We start from the raw sequence: 19,995 nt of genomic DNA on the forward strand, positions 1-19,995 counted from the left end.
GACAATAGTAATGACATTTAACATTTATCAGCTAGTAGTATTGTGATTGATCATAGTACATAAACAATGTTTATAATGGAGACAAGCTACAAGTAACTATTGACAAAAGATGATTATGAGAATATGACAACAGTCATTTTTTAGCTACTAATTTTTGGAATTGCATATCGTTTTCATTTCTTTATAATTGAAATTATTGTTTGACAGGATTGGTCATTTGTAATGTAATGTAAATATGTGTGTATTGAAACATGTCTTAACAAAAGTTTAATTGTGATATAGAAACACAAAAGAAGAAATGGAGAAGACATACAGGGGTGTTTGCAAGAAAGCATCTGGTCGATTTTCAGCAAAGATAACATTGCCCAAGCTAAGAAGACAAAAATGGCTAGGAACATTTGACACAACAGAACAAGCAGCCTTTGCATATGACATGGCCAACATGTCAATGAGAGGCAGTAATGCATACACCAACTTTTGTCATGTCAACTATACACCTCATGATCAACCTTGCAATGTGCAAAACACTCAGATCTCAATTGTAATGAGATCAAACAGGAAGCAAACTAAATTCATGTAGTTGTCTGAATTGCAAGAATGTACCAAAAAAATTGAAGAAAGAAAAGGACATATGTCATTTTGCAATGGATCTAAAATCTATCCAAAAGAAAAGTCATATCGAGGTGTTTGGAAACGTTCAAGTGGTTATTATGTTGCACAAGTGTGGAATCCTACACAACAAAATCAAAAATGGCTAGGAACATTTGATACCAAAGAGGAAACTGCTATCACATATGATCTAGCTGTAATATCCTTTAAAAGATACAAAGCCATTACAAATATTGTGCATCTAGATATAGAGATAGATGAAACAAAAAGTATCTCTCATTCAGAGAAAGATCAACTTGGATTGAGCCTTCAAGTTGAACAATGTCCAATACAAACAGAAAGAAATGGTCCAATGTTAATGGTCTATACAAATGATTTTTTTGGTCATACAATACCTATCACTGAGAACCAACACTTTCCAACTATGATGCACATGAAACCTAAAGTCCCTGAAAGTTTTCATAGAAATATAGTACAAGATCTTTCATGGAAAGAACATATCAATTCCATATATGCTTCTAGTATAGATAACATATATTCTTTAGAAAGTGACACAAAAATTCACTATCCATTATCTGCATCAACTTATCCTAGTGCAATTGGACTACCCAATTTTGAAACGAGTTATCAGAATATACATCCCTCAAATTTGATAAACTCATGCCCTTTGCAACTATTGCAACAAGACGTTTCCCCATGCACCTGTCTCACGAAAAATGGAATTATGCAATTCTCAATATGGATCCAATTATAGAAAAATATGCTAGTAATATTCCCAATGAAAATATTCCTTCATTTCTAAACAATCTTGCTACCAATCCTAACAATATAGATATGCATGGTGTTAACCATGACACATTTTACTTCTCCAATTTCCATGTGACATCAAAACATATAGGTCCTAAATGTCATGGTCTAAGTGATAATAATGTCATTGAGTTTCACCATTGAATTTATGATTCAAATGGTACAGACATAGAGCAATCTGAACATTATTTCTATTGCTTGATTACATAGTCAGCATATCATATTTGATGTGGAGATGTGAAGAGAAGGTGAAAAAAGCATAAAGATAACATAGAGACATGATTAGAGAAAAGAATAGTAGCAATTTTTGTATTCGCTACTTGTGTTTTGTATTAGCATTTGTCTTTTTTGAATATTTCATCGATGATTGTTTAATATTGTGGTGGTGATGTGAAGAGGAAAGGTGAAAAAAGCATAAAGATAACATGGAGACATGACCAAAGAACAATAGGAGTATTCATTTTTGTATTCACTACTTGCGTTTTCTATTAGCATTTTGTTTTTTGAATATTTCATCAATGAATTCTAATGATGAAACATGTTATGTATTTTTTAGTCTAATATCATAATATATCTTTTTCTAATATGCGATAGTAGAAGAGATAAGAAGTATTAGTTTTTGTACTACCTACATGTCTTCAGGTTAACATTTATCATTGTGAAGTAGTGTATGCAATTATTCCTCTATAAAAATATCAATGTGGAAGTACACTTTTCTTGTCATAACAACCATAGTCCAAATCTAAATCAATCTATGAAAGTTGAATTGTGTCATACTAGATACTTGTGAATATATGGGACTAAATATTGCAATGTATAGTATAGTTTCTTATGGAGAGTGTAATTTTAAAAAATAGAAAAATAAAAGTAAATAATCCAAGATAAATACAATAATATATTGAAAAGATGCACCTTATCATGTAGGGAAGAAATGTCTGCATGTAGAAAAGAAACATTGTGCAAGTATACAAGTGACAAGAAAACCAAGGTGGTACTAGTCCTTCCTGAAACATAAAATGATACGAAATGAAATAGAAATTATAGACCTAGAGCATTACAAGTCAATAGGTCAAGATAGAAATTACAGTATTGACATTGTACTAGAGAATGAAGAACTATGTAAAGTACCAACATTCAAGTATAGCATAGGAGACTGCTTATTTGAATCCTTGGAATTCCTGCTAAATTATAGATATACATCACTTGAGCTAAGAAATGGGACCATTGATTACTTCTTGCAATGCAAACAAGAAGGTGAATCAGAAGCATTGCATTCATATAGTACAGAACTTCATCCACGAACTCTATATGAACTGCACAAAGTACATGATCTAGAAACATATTTGTGTAGAATGTGGCTTTTTGCAAAGCAAAACATATACAATAAAGAATTTGAACTATAGGGAGATATATTCTACATTCATTGGTTATCCAAGTGGTTAAAAATCCAAATATGCATTTGGTCAACGACAACAGGAAGAAAGTACCTGCACTTCAATGAATCAATACAAGAAGAGGCATACTCAATCCTCTTTCATGATACAAATCCTATTGCTAGTCACTTTGAACCACTACTGGGATTACAGTTAGAAAAAGTTATTCATTGAGCACATATGCGATACAACAAATTAAAGAGATTTATAAAAGAGCATAACACACAACACATTGTAGAAGTTGTAAACAAAAATAATATAGGACATGACAAGGTGTACATTAAAAATATCAAACTAGAAAACCCTAGTAGAAAGCATGTACTTCGACTATGTCACCTCAAGAGATCTATCAGAGATTCATCAAGTAATACTATAAAAATACAACAAATGCATTTCGACTATGTCATCTCAAGAAATTTATTAGAGACACACAAAATAATACAACGAATGATGCAAATCAGAGCAAGAATACTCAAAATAAGTCAACATGCACATCTAGAATCCAAAGAACAAAAAAAAGAGGCAGGTCAATGTCGTCTATTGAAAAAACAAAAACTGGGTTGTCACCAATAGAGATATTTGAAACAACAATCCAAGATACACCAAAACACACATGCTCAATTTGTCAACTATTGTGTTTCATGAAAGACATTAGACCAATGAAACAAAAGGAAAAGAACAACTATTACACTCTAACACAAATAAAATATGAAGTGCCAAATAATTTCATCTACCGAACATGCTTGTTTTCATTGAAACAATTCAAGCTCCCAACATATAGTACACCAAAAAATATTAGAATTAATGAACCAATACCAGATGTGCAAATCCTATCATAACTGGAAGAATGACTAGTGTCAATGAGAATTGCATTTGCTCAAATATGGGAACTAGGATACAAAAGATCACAAGTGGGACTGATAGGTTCTATTATCAATGTTCCTATGAACATGAACATCATACAAAATGCACTACCACAAGCAATCAATAGCACAACAACTATTTTCGTTGCTCTCAAAAGGCACCTAGAATACAAAAATGCATTTCAAATAGGAATGGGGCAGCCAAATGTAGTGATGCAAGCACTCTCAAAACTCACAAGTACACCACTATACGTAATGGAAAATGTTAAAATAAAAGATGATTGGAAATCTCTTGAGATTAATGTTGATAATGAAAGAACGTATGCAAGTTCTGAAGATGAAACATCCTCTTCATTCATTGAAAATGCAACACATTTAGACGATGACGAAGAACATAATGAGCCTTCAAAAACCTTGGTACATGGATTCACCAAATCTAGATCCATACATAAAATGCAAGACAAGATAATTGACGTCGCACCTGCACAAGAAGACCACCCAATTGGAATATTCAAGGACAAATATACTGAGGAAATAAATTTTCCCACATTATTCTTTGGAAAACCATGTGATAGAGACATCATTCAAAGATTTTATTACCAAAAGATTGCACAATGGGAACTCCTACAATCAAAAAGGTACTTTGCATACCACACGACGAATATCTTCTTCAAGACTATCAAGATATTGGTACAACGGGTACTCTCCACAATGTGGATAAGAATACAAAAGGGGCAATTGAAAGGATGCAAATTGCAAGCGAAAGATTTTAAGCAAAAGCCCAACTTGGAAAGAATTCTCAAATCAAACATTGGATACATTAACTTCAAAAGAATAATAATATCTCCAGACTATGTACACCAACTTAAGAAGAATGTTTTTGCAATGATACACCAACTAGGGCCTCCAACTTTTTTTGTTACTTTTACTAATGCAAAACAAAATTGGGATCCACTATTAAGTGCACTTGAACAATTGTACAATGTGCATCAGTCATAAATTCAACAACAACAACAGTATGAAACAAAAGGTGAAAAATTCAATTTGATAAAGAAAGATCCAGTGACTTGTGCATGATACTACAGGCATAGAATAGATGAATGAAGAAATTAATTTTAATTGATGAATCATTCTTTGGAAATGTTGTAAATTAATTTTTAGTAACTGAATTCCAGAATTGAGGAAATGAACATGATCATTTCCTACTCTAGGTAAAAAATGCACCAATATATGGAATGAACGGAAATACATCCATCATAGACTTTATCAACAAGTATATTACTTGTACAACCGAACATATAGAGCCTAGTTTTCGTACAATTCACAAGCACCACCACACAAAGTGATGTAGAAGACTGTTGGTACCCAATGTGGACCTAGTTTTTAAATTTTTTAATGTGGAGTCTTGAACCTCTTTGAATCAAAATTTGAAGTAGTTCGAAGTGGTTTGATAGTTTGAATGGTTCATCTTGCAAGCTCAGTACAAGCGGAGTTCAGATTCATGTTTCAAAATGCAGATCAATTGACTCAGAAAATCCCAGAATCCATGTCAGTATAAAACCTAAATTTAGTCTCAATTCATAATTCAAAGTTCAAATTCTACCAGTTCAGTAGTACAAAGTTTCAATGATTCAAAGTTCAAGTTTAAAGGCAAGCACAAAAACTTCACTCTGATATCTTTGGTTCCATTTGGTTCAATTGATACAGTTGGTTCACATAAAACACCAATATATTCATTTTGATTTCAAGTTCAGAACAATGGACAAGTTGGTAAAAAGTTAATATTCAAAAAGTATGGATTTTGAGCTTGCAATTGAAAATTCAAGGTGTGGGGTGACGATTCAATAAGTTTTGAAACTTGAAACACTCATCATATGCTTGTACAAAAAGAGTTATCTTTGTTAGAAGATTGAGCACTTTGATTTGAGGGTAGATATTTGTACCCTGTTCGCCTAAAAGGGTTTAAAAAGTCCAAATGTAGAAACTCACAAGAAACCCAAACCTCATGAAAATGGTTCCACTCTGATATCTTTGGTTCCATTTGGTTCACAAAAAACACCAATATATTCATTTTGATTTCAAGTTCAGAACAATGGACAAGTTGGTAAAAAGTTAATATTCAAAAAGTATGGATTTTGAGCTTGCAATTGAAAATTCAAGGTGTGGGGTGACGATTCAATAAGTTTTGAAACTTGAAACACTCATCATATGCTTGTACAAAAAGAGTTATCTTTGTTAGAAGATTGAGCACTTTGATTTGAGGGTAGATATTTGTACCCTGTTCACCTAAAAGGGTTTAAAAACTCCAAATGTAGAAACTCACAAGAAACCCAAACCTCATGAAAATGTCATTTGAAAGGTTGAACCCCTAATCGCAATACTTGATCATATGCTCAATGCATGCCTACATAATTATTCATCCCTAAATAGCTAGAGGTCAAATTAGTCCCCCTTTGAGCTCTCACAAGTATATCCAATTCCCTCTCCATAAAGGAACTGCATGTGCCTGAGTAGGGAAATAGGGATATATATGACAAAGCACAGGAGATCAGGCCTTAATGTAAGTGAACACAAAATTAAAATAACCTGCACTCGTATATGATTGTTTACATGATTGGTTTGACGAATAGCGATGGTGGTCACCCCTTGTTTCCTTAAGTGTTGCGATGGAAGTGAAGTTTGAAAAAAGAGGGCATAAATCATTTACATATAATGGAGTATTGTTGCTGAATATTTTGTGAGACAGGAATCACAAGGATTAAATCGGTAGTCAGAGCCCGATCTTAGCTAAATATCCGATTAATATGAAGCATACAGAAAATGTATATGAATTATTTAACAGATGGGTGGAAAATGAGACATGTTGTATGTATATGCTTGGAGTAGCCATTACAACTCAAATCATGTGTTATGTGCTTTATATTGACACTCGAACATCAATCACCTGGAATTTAGTCTTTGCAAGCTACTTCAAAGGAAATCCAATTAGTTCAAAGGATTACACAGTGTCAGATTGCCAAAATGCTCAAAATTGGATGTGTACATTAACAATGTGAAGGTCACAATTTGCATGTATTGTCAATGTTTCGATAGTAATGGAAAATCGAATCATGCTTTTATAGACTTGGTCGCGCTCATGATAGTTGAGCTTCTTCAATGCTCAAACTACACCACCAATAACAGTGAAATCTTCCATACATGTAGACACGGTGTGGTGGTTGAAGAAAACACGAGTCTTTCTTGAATTTATAAAGAAACATGATATGTAATAAACGGCAACATTTCATATTACAGTCGTCGGTAGTCTGAGACATATGCAGTGGACACACTTAATTCCATTGCCAAGTGAGACCATTCAAAGAAAGGATTATAGTGAACAGATCGATGTTATTATCCCAATGTACCCACAGCATCAATCATTCAATATCATGCATAATTTTGGCCACTTTTATGCGGGAAAAACTTACCATCAAGCACATCGATCATTGTAAGAGAGAAGAGATGGGTGGAATTCATAATGGCTGGGTCAGTTGAGTTTTCATGTGTAAAAAAATACATGCATAGGGGCATGCCAAGCGGCTCACTGATTCCATACGTGCCTTTATGGAAGTAAAAGTTGAAAAAGTCAGTATGATTCATCTGCACATAATGAAAAATTGGCATGGTTAGACTGAGACAAAGATGTCTATTAGACCCGTGCCATGAAATGTTGCAAGTCACATTCTAATGCGTGTGATTGCGCTCATGGAGGATGATGACAAGTATCAGCTTGAGGAGGACCAAGCTCAGAAACCCTGCGACGCCTTCAAATAATGGAACATGATGATTGATATAAGCCTTGTCAAGTTTATGGAGTTGTGTGTGATCTTGATTGAATGCGACATGTGGAGGTATGAACAGAGCCCGTGGCTCCTTGTATCAGAACTGAAACTGTTGGCGCCCTTGGTAGAATGCCTACGGGGCAGCAGTATAGGTGAAGGAAGTATATTACTCCTTGACCCGATCGTGGTAATTCGAGTGTATATCTATGACACGGGCTGAGTAATATGTGACTTAAAACATATATTGAATCCACAAATTGTCCACCTCACCTCATATACTTGGTCATAGGTCAATATATGAAACATACCATGTATTCGAAGCACCAAGGCTCGAGTAGTTCTAAGAAAGCATGGATAGAACTCACCAAATCAATTCATTCTTCAGTAAGCATCGGTAGCATCTAGAGACAATGGCTCAATGCCTCAGAAATCATTCACCAATCATTTGACAAAATGCTCCACATACAACCATCCCCATTCAAAAGTTATCAAGAGGTATATAATGACAGGTGTTTGTGAATGGAGGTATGGAGAGAAACAAACAATATTATAATGCTTTATTAGACATTATATTATCCTTGGTTTGTAACATTACTTAAAGATCATATGAAGACAGAAAAAGCCGATGAAAATCTAACAGTGAGAAAAAAGCATCCCCAAAGTCAGTTTGGATAACTGAATAAGGCCTGGCCGAAGCAGAGAATGAAGATAATTTTCAAGAAATAGTTATGCATGGCAAAAGGGGGACCCCAAAGTTCTATTTAATGCAATCAACCTTGTGTGGGGTTCCACTTTTTCTTTTCGAGACTGTAGATTGTGTGTTATAGCAGGAGGAAAAAGAATTGTTCTAGATTATTTTCATTTCTTGTGAGGGAGGGAAAGCAGAGCTTGTTTTAGAACTATGTCTTAGAGGAAAGGATAAATTTTGATTTGTTTTACGTAATGTAAGGGAAGAGTTTCAGTTTTCTTTAGATAGTGACTTTGACTGTAAATGTGTAAGAGGATCTTTATTGTCTTTACACTTTAGAGAAGGGAGACTGGCGGATAATTGAATCAAAACTTTGATTATGAGGCAGTTTCTTTCCACTGATCACGATCTTTGTATTGTTTTCAGTTTTCTCTAAAATATATTTTAATGACACTATTTTCTGATTACGTTATCATTTCAAGATATCTTTAAAAGCTCTAATTTTTCATTTTCTTAAGAGGATGAAGATACATTCTTCATTTTTGCTTTGTAATGCAGCATCCAAGAAAATAGACTTTGTGTTATTTGTTGTTCTTTTCTTTTCAGTCACTTAGTTTCCACATCTGTTTCGTGTTTACGAATAGATGTTTGTAAACCTTTTGTGCTTTTTGGTTAAAAGCATTCATATTTAAAATTTATTTTAAATCATGTACCGAGGGCTATACCTGATAAAATTCAGAGGAAGGTTATCAATCTAATGATAATCTATCCAACTGTTAGTGCTAATTCAATCTTCCTATCTAGGCATTTAGAGTTAATTTGTATTTATTTCTTTGGAGGACAATCTATTCACTAACAAAGACTAAGAAAGATTTCATGTAGATACAATTTTCCTTTTCCACCCCTCCAAAGGATAGTAATAGTCGAATTGTTGTCAGAGAAGAATGAAGCAGTAATTTTAAAAGCAACAAGTATCTTTGCAAAATTAGAAAAGGCAAACTATGACCTGTCATACACATTTCAAATGTTCTTAGATGAAGTTGGAACCAGTGAAGAAGAATATATCTTGGCTCTAAGATCAACTCTACAATGATCAACGCTCTTCTTGCGACGAAAGCCATCAGAAATTTGGAACAATAGCTTTGCAAAGAGAATTCCACAACTGTGGAGAGCCAATACTAATGCACAACTTGTACTGAATGCATGTGCTACAACAATGTATTGTAGCTCATACATGACAAAAGTGGACAAAACAATGACAAATACATTTAAAAGAATACACAATGACCACCACCAAGATAGTATCGATGCAATACGAATGATAACAAAGCTAGGAAATGCATTGCTAAATTTACAACAAATGTCATCGCAACAAGCAACACACATAGTTCTATCACTGCCACTAAATCATAGCTCAAGAAAGTGCATATTCATAGACACAAGAGATGATCACAATCGTACATTTATACTCAAAAACAATAAAGAATTACTTAAATAACCTAATGAGTCAGAAAATGTCCACTCTAAATCCTCATTAGGCTACTATTTAACTTGACCTCCAATCCTTCACAGCATATGCCTTGCAGAATTTGTCTCTAGGTATAGCAAAAAAGGGCACAAAATACACACAAAAAGAAAAATGAGTATAATACGATTTATCAACTTCAACAAACACATGGACCTAGAAAACTATTGTAGAGAACAATTAATACTCTATGTGTCATTTATAGTCAATGAGAGCACATTGAAACAATCTTTTGCATCATGGGAACAAGCACATTTATACTATCAAGAAATAATAATAACGAATCAAGCAAAGTTTAATCATAACACAATTCCTGCATGGCATGACATGGAAAAAGCAGTCAAGGATTTAGATACTGAAAATGATGGCATGGATGGCCAAACCCTCATAGTAAAAAAACACAAGAGAATTGAGCAATATGACATACAAAAAGACATCCAACACAAAGTACACAAGACACAAAGCGACATACATTATAACACATTTGAAATCAGCCACCATCCACAAATTATGGACAACAATGAGTACCACAAATTGAGGCAAATGCTATATAGAGAACAACAAGCAATCATCAAAGATATTTTTAAAAAATAAATTAAAAATGACAAGAACCCATTGCATCTGTTCTTGACTGACGGAGCCAGAACTGGAAAGACTTTCACTGCAAAAGTTATATACGAAGCTATCCTTCAGATCTACAATAAGTACATCAACAATAATCCTAACAAAACAAAGGGCCTAATAACTACTTACATAGGAAAAGCAACACACAATGTAGGTGGAATCACATTACATTCAGCATTCTACATACCTTTTATCACATCTGACTTCTTGCCACTCAATAGCGACATACTAGATGCAATGTCAAAGCACTATCATCAATTACATGTACTTCTCATTGATGAGATATCATTAGTTGGTGCCACATTCCTATGTTACATTAACAAACGATTGTGTGAGATAATGCAAATGCCCATTGCATACTTTGGAAACGTCGATATAATTTTCTGCAAAGATTTGTACCAAGCACAACCAGTACTTGATGCAGTCATATTTGAAAATAAAGCAACTATGTCAGAATCGATGCCTTATAATTTTTGGATAGACAATGTTAAAAGTTATTTGTTAACATGTACAATAAGGCAAAAGGATGAAAAATTCATTAATGTTCTCAACAAAATATGAATAGGCTTGCAAACAAATGAAGATCTACACTATATCAATGAACAATGCATGAGAAAATCACCATTGGACCCAACACTGCCATTCCTTTTCTATAGAAGAATCGATGTCGATGCTCATAATACTAAAATGCTTATAATAGTTCCTAGTGAAATGACTATCCTCAATGCCATTGGCAAACATGATGAAAATAATAGTGCATTACACCTATACACACAAACAATTTCACTCCCACATCAAATTCATCTCAAACCAAATATTCTGGTAGAACTATATGCAGGAAACTATAACACAAAAGATGGTCTAGTAAATGGATCAGATGGCATATTCAAAGCATACGCAAAATATAATGATTTTGACATAATTTGGATAAGATTTAATGACAATACAATCAGACAGCAACAATGCAAGAAACTTTGATGTTATACAGAAAAAATTGAAAATGACTGGGTATTGATACTATGCATTATTTGACCTATCCAAAAAGCATTGGTCCAAAATAAAATTATTGTACAAAAACAATTCCCATACAAATAGCATGAGCAAGAACAATACATAGTTCACAAGGGCTTACAATGGAGGCAATTGCTTTTGACCCCACATGCATTAGACAACATGGATTAACGTACACAACACCATCACGAACTAAAACAATTGAATCATTATTCTTGTTAAAACCTCTAACACCAAAAAAATTTAAAATCAAAGAGAGAAAACATCTTGAAATGTCTCGCCTACAATCAAGTACAAAATGGCAATTTGAGAATGACGATACATGTTCTCATAACACACCATCCATGCTATTATGCACACTAAACACGTATAGTTTAAAGCCTTGCATAAATGACATAATTAATGACTATGATATAATGTCATTTGACATCATCTGCATTCAAGAAGTACACATGCAAATTGTCATGCCCAAAATAACAAGACAATATTTTTAAAAAAAAATTGTTTATGTTTTTAAGTTAAATATTTTCCAAGTAGCGGTTATGTTCATAAGGTGTAGGATACTTCATTTCTTTAAATCAATTGATCCTTACAAGTGTGGTCATTGTCGATCTTATTACTTTTTCATTGATATCAGGAAGGTAGCTTTGATGGTTTTGAAGTCATAATTATATGATAATTAAGTTGATCCTTAAGCCTTCTATCCTAATATGTATTAGGGTTACTAGTTGTTGTAACATTTCATTCAACTCTGTATGAACTTGTATCCTACATTAAGGTAGGGTTACTTATTGTAGGTGAAATGAATTCGTGACATGCATCACAGTTATGGTTCGTGGTTAGGACATCAAACACTAGCCTAAAAGAGTTTTCTCAATTGTAATTTCTGATTGCACATTGCTCCTTTCTCAGAACTTACATCAAAATAGCTTTTCTACTACCTTCAAACCATATTTCATAATAATTTCTTAAGCAAAATGGTGTGAAACATTACATGTGATTTCACAATTACACACAACAAATGTATCATTATTATTTTCCCAATTACATTGACATTGAATGTAGTCTAGTAATGTATTAATTATCCCTGACCTGCCATTTAACAAAATTTTACACTACTTAATTCTACACTCTTCTCAATTCTACCTACCCATTCGTCCATCATTTTGTAATGTATTCTACACATATTGTATTAGACATTAATATTCGTTGCATCTTACTATTATTTTTAGTGTGTTCTCCTCATATTATATTATAGACTATGTTCTATTGCATACTACATAGTATATCTCATATAAAATTGATATAGATAAGTTATCTTATGCAACATTCCTTTAAATATAATGGATTTATGTATATTTCCATTAATTTGATCATATTTTAAATTTGACAATATTCATCCTTTCTATAGCATTACTTGCATTAACACCCAAACTACATTAACTAACAATTTAATTTACTAATTACTTGTTGAACAATATAATCAACCTATATACTAAAACTTTATATAGATTGATTTCTTGATTATTTAGTAATTTCAATACCATACTAGTTTATTTATAATAAAAAAACAAATAACTGCCACCTAACCTTATTACTAACCCATTTTATACACCATATCAATATATTCCTAATCAATTCCCATGATGTCCCTTAGAACTTCCAACCCCTTACCAACTCGTTGACCATGTGAGGCCTTCTAAGCTCTCACATTGATCAAAGCAATTTCTTGGCATGGGAAGCTCAAACTGCAGCTTTATGACTCCCTTCAGTATGTGGGCCCCCAACATAAGTGTTATAGTCATTGACATACGTGAAGGTGGTCGAGCTGCCCAGGGAGTGGGGTCAAAGCTTTTCCATACTCTAAAATAGCTTATCCCCTCCATCACATGACCCCAAGTGCAAGATGTACCATCGAATGGAAAGATTAATTGCAATGCGCTGGCCATGGTATGCAAATACATATAGTTTTGTTTCAATTATTATTTACTAGCACTTGCACCAGAAAGAGGTGCAAGGGGTACGCCGATAGGTCTTATTAGAAAAGAAAAATTCAAGAGATGTCAAATTCAAGGAAATTTTTTAAATTGTTAGCATTGAATTAATATTTTATATAAAATAGAGGCATATATATAGGAGTAACCTCTTTAGAGGTTCAGACATTGTACATTTGTTGAAATATTTTTTCAATTGTATATACAAAAGGATTGAAAATCATAAATGAAGCTTCATATTACATAAGGAAGTGTATAAAAGGAAAGAATTTTTTTAAATTGTTAGCATTGAATTAATATTTTATATAAAATAGAGGCATATATACAAGAGTAGCCTCTTTAGAGGTTCAAACATTGTACATTTGTTGAAATATTTTTTCAATTGTATATACAAAAGGATTGAAAATCATAAATGAAGCTTCATATTACATAAGGAAGTGTATAAAAGGAAAGGTCTTCAGCAAATTTTGTTCCTTAGGAATCATTCATTAGAAAGCTCCTTGATCTCATCAACTAATAAGTAGGATATTCTTTCAATTGATAAGTAGGATATTTTTTCCATAGCATTTTTGTGAAGTAGCTTCAAAGATATGATTCAACTATGTAGGTTTTGAGTCGAGTTGATTGACCCATGTTTCATGAGTAGTGGCTCACAAGAACCCATATATCATCAAAATGAATGGAACACTTAAGCAATTATTGCATGTTTAGGTGATTCTAACAAAGCCAAATCTTCCCATGAGGTCACATATTCAATAATCCATAAAGTTGAGTATTTAACATGTAACCATGAGCATGAGAATGTCGTAGGTAAAAGTCAAATAAGATTTACATGCACATTGAAACATGTTAGTTGTATGATATTGAGATAGCATATATTTGACTAAATTATATAATTAAGATTTTGTTGGAAAAAATGGTATTTAAAAAATAGTTTATTAATCTTCTCGCATTAATACAAGACCTATTAAAAGCTAGGAATATTATTTTTTTGTTATTCTATTTAACTTGAATAGAATATTGACAAGATTCATCTTGGTTGAGAGTTGTGTAATATCCATTCTATGTTCATTACTAATAACTATTCCCATCGAATATAATATACATCCCACTGACATCACTAAAATGAGATGAGCCTTAGTCTTTGTTGTTGTGGCTATCAAGCATACTTTTATCTATAAAAGGAACATAGTCTTATCTCTTTTGAGCTTACATTTAAAATTTTAGTTGTTAAATTTGGAGAATGATTGAAATTTTTCTTCTATTTCTAGCATTTTTATTTTATTTTTTTAATTTGATAATTTATGTAATATGTATATTTATTTTCCTCCAATCAAGTATTTATATGGTAAAAATAGTTATTCAAACTTTTGTCATCAATTTCTAATAGTAAACTTTTTTATAAGAGATATTTTAGAAATGAATCAAATGAATTTTTTTGAATTAAATTAATGTGAGCATTACTTAAATATGATGTGTGATAAATCAATCATACTCACAAAGAAAAGAAAAGAAAAGAATTTTACAAACAATTTTATCTATGAATATAAATAAATCAACAATAAGGTTTAATTGGTGTTATTTTAAGGTCATTCATATTAATTCAACAAAAATAATTAAAAAATCTTTTACTAGTACATCATAAATTAATAATTTATTATTCTTTACTCCAAACTAATTAACAAAAGCATGTAAAATTTTAAAATGCATACTAAATCATTCTTAATGTGAAAACATTCTTGATGTAGATTCTTTAAAGTTCGTTTCATATTGGTCAAAAAATTCTCTCAATTTAGCTTAAATTCAAAATTTTAGCTGGCAAATTTGGAGTGATTGGAATCTTTATCCATTTATAACAATTTTTGTAAATTTGCAAAATTTGTTTCATAGTAAACTCTTCAATTTAACCATTATTTTTAAAATTTTCCTTCAATCAAATATTTATAATTAATTAATTGAGCAAATGAATGTATTAAAATATATAAATTTAGGAACATGTCACATAAATTTGCATCAAGTTGGCTTCCACCAATAGAATCAAATGGCATAGAGTTAGGAATTGAGTTTGAAAGTCTAAGTTTTCTTGGAAATTCCAAGCAGTCTAGGAACATACTCAAGCATCTTGGAATGTGCAAACTTGCAAACTCCTGCACCTGTCATTTCAAACCCCCCTTGCTACCTTGGCACAACTACAAGAAATCAAGAAATGCCAAAAACCAAAGCAACAATCAACTAGAGAACAATTTGCAAGCCTAATCCATAGTAGGATCACAATTTTTAAATTTCTCACCTTTTTCTCAATTCTAGGAACCTTCAAAACCTTTTTATTCACCTCCCTCCGGCCGCAAAATATTCAAATAATCCACCATAAATTGCAAGGTCCTTCCAAGGGAATTGTGTTATAATTTCAAAAACTATAAAATCAATTGAAAGTTCTAGCCTTGATCTATATACTCCAAAGTAACCAGAATTAAAAGAACCTGTGATCAAATTCAATTTACTGAGGAAGTTGAATAACACCGATCATGTAAACAAATTAAACAATGTCAGATCATCCATTCATAACTAAATCAAATGAATCCGTTTAAGTGCATGGGCTGCTTGGCAAAATCTTCATCTTCAAGCGTCAATAAAAAGAAATCATTCAAATAATTTAGTAAAGGTTTTAATTTTAACAAAACACTTTAATAATATAGGAGAAAAGTCCTTACATGTCTCTATAAGTCTGATCTTTGAGACTTAGAAAATACTCCAATAGTACATAATAATTTTAATTTATTTTCAATTATCTATAAAGAAAAAAGTTTTTGGCAAAAACATACATATTTTAAATAAATATTTTAAGAATTATTATATTATTTTAGGGTACATATATAATTTGAGGAGTGATGAATAATGACTTAACAAATAGTCCAACAAAAGCCTACAATAGAATGGTAATTTGTGAGCATCGTATCTATGAGGTCTTGAGGTCTTGGGGTTTGAGTGTACCCCCGCTTAATAAATAATAATAATAAATTACAAATAGTGATATTGCTATCACGATTTAACTGTGTGATTTTGACTTAAACTCAATGACCCATGTTTCATGAGTAGTGATTCAACATGAATCCATCTCTCATGAGAATAAATGGAACACTTAGCACTCATTGGATCTAGGTGATGCTCATAGGGGTGAAGCATTAGGACTTCCCGGGAGGTCACCCATCACAGTACTACTCCAGCTTGAGCGCGCTTAACTACGGAGTTTCCTCCATGGTTAAACAAAAAGCTTGCAACCCCATTTGACTTCTTGTGGAAATTATCTCCTACTTATAAATTAAAAATAGTTCAAATAGTTAGTCCAAACATTCTTAATTACAAAGAAATTGTTCAAATCTGATCTGCAAATCACAGGCCAAAAAATCATGTTAATATAATTAGAGATCAACCCAAAGTTATAGTCTAGAACAATATCTTATTCAGTATTTCCAACAAGTGGAATAGAGAATAGAGCTTTAATTGATCTCATATATAAATGCATAGAATAAATCATTGAAAGGGATTGAAAGAAAGGAACTTGAGTAGAAGTGGAATCAATCCAATGTATTCCAAGATAATCTAAGAGATGGAAGCCATAATTATAGCTCCTTGTAATCCCTTCATGGTGGCTTTGTGATTTCCCTCTACTTATCATCCAGATATATGTAGAACACAAATTAAGTTTGATTATATTATATCTCCCTAGCCAATGTAAAGGTGAAGTTACAATGGACCTTAATATTCAAGTTGTATATTTGTGCTAAATATAGATTCTTAATAGTCAATTTCCACACTTTATAATTTCTCATTACTATCGTCTATTATTATAGTAAATGAAATTATTATTGTCATTTATTTCAACAAATGAAATTCCAACAAAACTGTAAATAGTGAGCAAGATTTACTGATGACACGCTCAGTGTTCTTTTTATTCATGCATGCATGACAATTCGCATGCATTGTCTATGTTTCCACGTTTGATACCTATTTCATGCTAGTTTTCTATTTTTCAAAAAAATTCCCATTTTCTATTTTTCAACAAATTGCCTGCATTTCAAACAAACTAGAGTCAGAGTTGATGCATTTGTGAGAGCTCTACACAAGCTGCTTCTGTGTTCATCATGATGTTAACATGGAGCGTGTGTGTTTGTCATAAATCTGAGTTACTATTCAGTTTTTTTCTTTTCTTTTGCATTGAATATTTATTGTAAGTGGGTTTGTTTAGATATGTAGGGTTAAATTTTCATGACAGACTAAGTATTGAGTCTTGAATCTCGGGTGAGATTCTTCAGGGTATTGCAATGCCACATATAAAATCTAGTCACATTCATATTAAACATGGTTTATTTATTTAATTTTAACTTCAAATCTTTATATTTTCACTAAGATATACATTGTAGCCCGAGTAGAAGCAATAGAAAGGACATGTAGGATCCCCTGTATTCATTGGCAAAGATGAAGAGCTACAATGATATAACTAAGCTCTTATATGAAACTAATATTTGAAAAGAAATCTCATAGTAAGTTGAAACAAATCTTGTTTGAATTTTACACTCACAGAGTGAGCAAAAATAAGTAATGTTGTTGCACAAGAAGTGGTGTAGTTTCTCTAAACAATGGTTGCAAATGACATAGCTGTAGAAGCATCTACAACCACTTCTGACCCAGGAGAAGATGAGCTCATCTTGTATAATGTGCCTTTTGTGTTCATGTCCTCTGCTCGCTCCCAACATCCATTATCTTTGTTTCCATCACCCACCTGCTTGTAAGTATACAAAAAGATAGAAATTAATGAAGTGTTGTTAGTGAAAATTGGGTTAAAGATTTGTGTTTATAGTAGGCTAAGAAGACAAAAAACACTCTAATGAGGGATGTGGTTGGCTTTAGACAGGTATTGAGCACAACAGTAATCGTTAGGGCCAGAACATTTCTAGTCTCTAGCATCTCATCTTCCAATACATCTGAATGTATTTACAAGGCCGATGGATTACCAGGTGGAGCAAGATGTTTCATCAATGCGTTAGAGTTTTAACTATTGGGCTTTAGTGTGAACTAATGCCTTTTTCGCAAATTCTCTGTTAGACCCTAACTAGAATGAATAGAATGATCTGTCTATGATAACCCTAATGGTAGCCAAATGCATGTTTTTTGAAACCAAAAATTTCAACTAAAAAATAGGTAGTAAGAATTATTAATAACAAGGAACTGGTAAAATAATTTCCTAAAGGTAAAAAATCCAAATAGAGCCCATGTATTCTATTTGGAGAACGCTTGAAAAACATGTTGATTCATACAATTAATAACTGCATGATATGCTCAAAATAAAGTTACCACAGTCTAGAATTATAACTTGTTATTGAATGGAGATGAAGTAGAATTGTGTACAACTTGACTAGTAATCTAGAATAATACTCCGTAGTAGCTCCGTGTCTTGAGCTGTTATAAAAACCATGTATTAGATCAGTCCCTTTTATTCCATTGAACCCACCGTGATTTGACTTGGAAGTAGATATTCAAACAAACTTATGCAGAATGAGACTTGAAAGAACTCAAATGTGGAATCACCATTCCTCCATCACTTCACAAAAGGTATAAAGAACTTATTCAGACGAAAAACAACTCACCTTATGAACCAACAATATGCCTCCAAGAAAATGATAAGGAACGGGTCGTTAAAGAGCCAAAGAAACCCATATCATCGTTGTTAATGTTCTTTTAATTTCTTCTACTATTTCCATCTTGTACCACCAAGATTCATCCTTTTATCTGCATGACCAACATTTTGAATTTCATCCCCCCATGCCTGAAGCTCTGTGTTACCTCTTACAAGTTCATCATTATCGTTGTAATAGATGGACACATATTTCCCAATCCATTTCTGTATTGCAGACCATATATCGAATCCATCAACAGCAAAAGGATAGTCTTGGATCACCAGCCTTAGCCCATGGGGCATCGATTCATCCTCCTCTGCCATTCTCCTGTTTTATCCCAAATTATGGGTCTCAGTATCTTCAAAAGGATTAAATTTTGGAGGAAACCAACTAGACAGTGTTAGTAATTTTGTACCTTTTGAGAAGATCAGCAGGTAAGCCTTCCTCGTCAAATCTCTAGTTTTTGTAAACAATAGCAGTCAATTCCATGAATACTTCTGTAGAAACAACGTTCTTTCACTTAATCCCCCAACATTTATGAGAATATGGTGAGCCAGAGCATTGATGCTCATTGTATCATGAAAATGAGGGCTTAACATCTTATGAAGGGGATGCAAGGTGCTCAGGTTTCTGTTTATGGCGATTACAACTGGTTCCATGATTGCGTGTCCTCGGCCTGAAATCCCCAAAAAATAAAACCCCATGCCATGATTTTGGATCTGTTCTTCAATCAGTGCAATTGTCAAACAAAATACTGAAAGTGACTAAGATGTTGAATCAATGTCTCTTGCCGAAGGCCAAGAGACTTCCTAATTTATCCTTCTGTAATATTGATATAGAACTTTTAAATCTCCTTGAGATCTTAGAAACTACCAGAAATTTATTGGAAGTACTTACCGATGGCTGATCAATTCATGGTGGAGAACTCTTGAATCGCAGCATACA

The 19,995-nt window shown here is 32.7% G+C and overlaps 1 pseudogene; it reads right to left on the minus strand.

Annotated features, from left to right (window-relative positions):
- Window positions 1-19,068: 19,068 nt before the first annotated feature.
- On the minus strand, window positions 19,069-19,754 carry LOC149531083 (putative linoleate 9S-lipoxygenase 5; annotated as a pseudogene).
- Between the last annotated feature and the right edge of the window lie 241 nt (window positions 19,755-19,995).

Source organism: Cupressus sempervirens, chromosome 11, assembly GCF_028749045.1.
Source record: "Cupressus sempervirens isolate cs-2001-9-10 chromosome 11, ASM2874904v1, whole genome shotgun sequence".
In the NCBI taxonomy this organism is placed as follows: domain Eukaryota; kingdom Viridiplantae; phylum Streptophyta; class Pinopsida; order Cupressales; family Cupressaceae; genus Cupressus; species Cupressus sempervirens.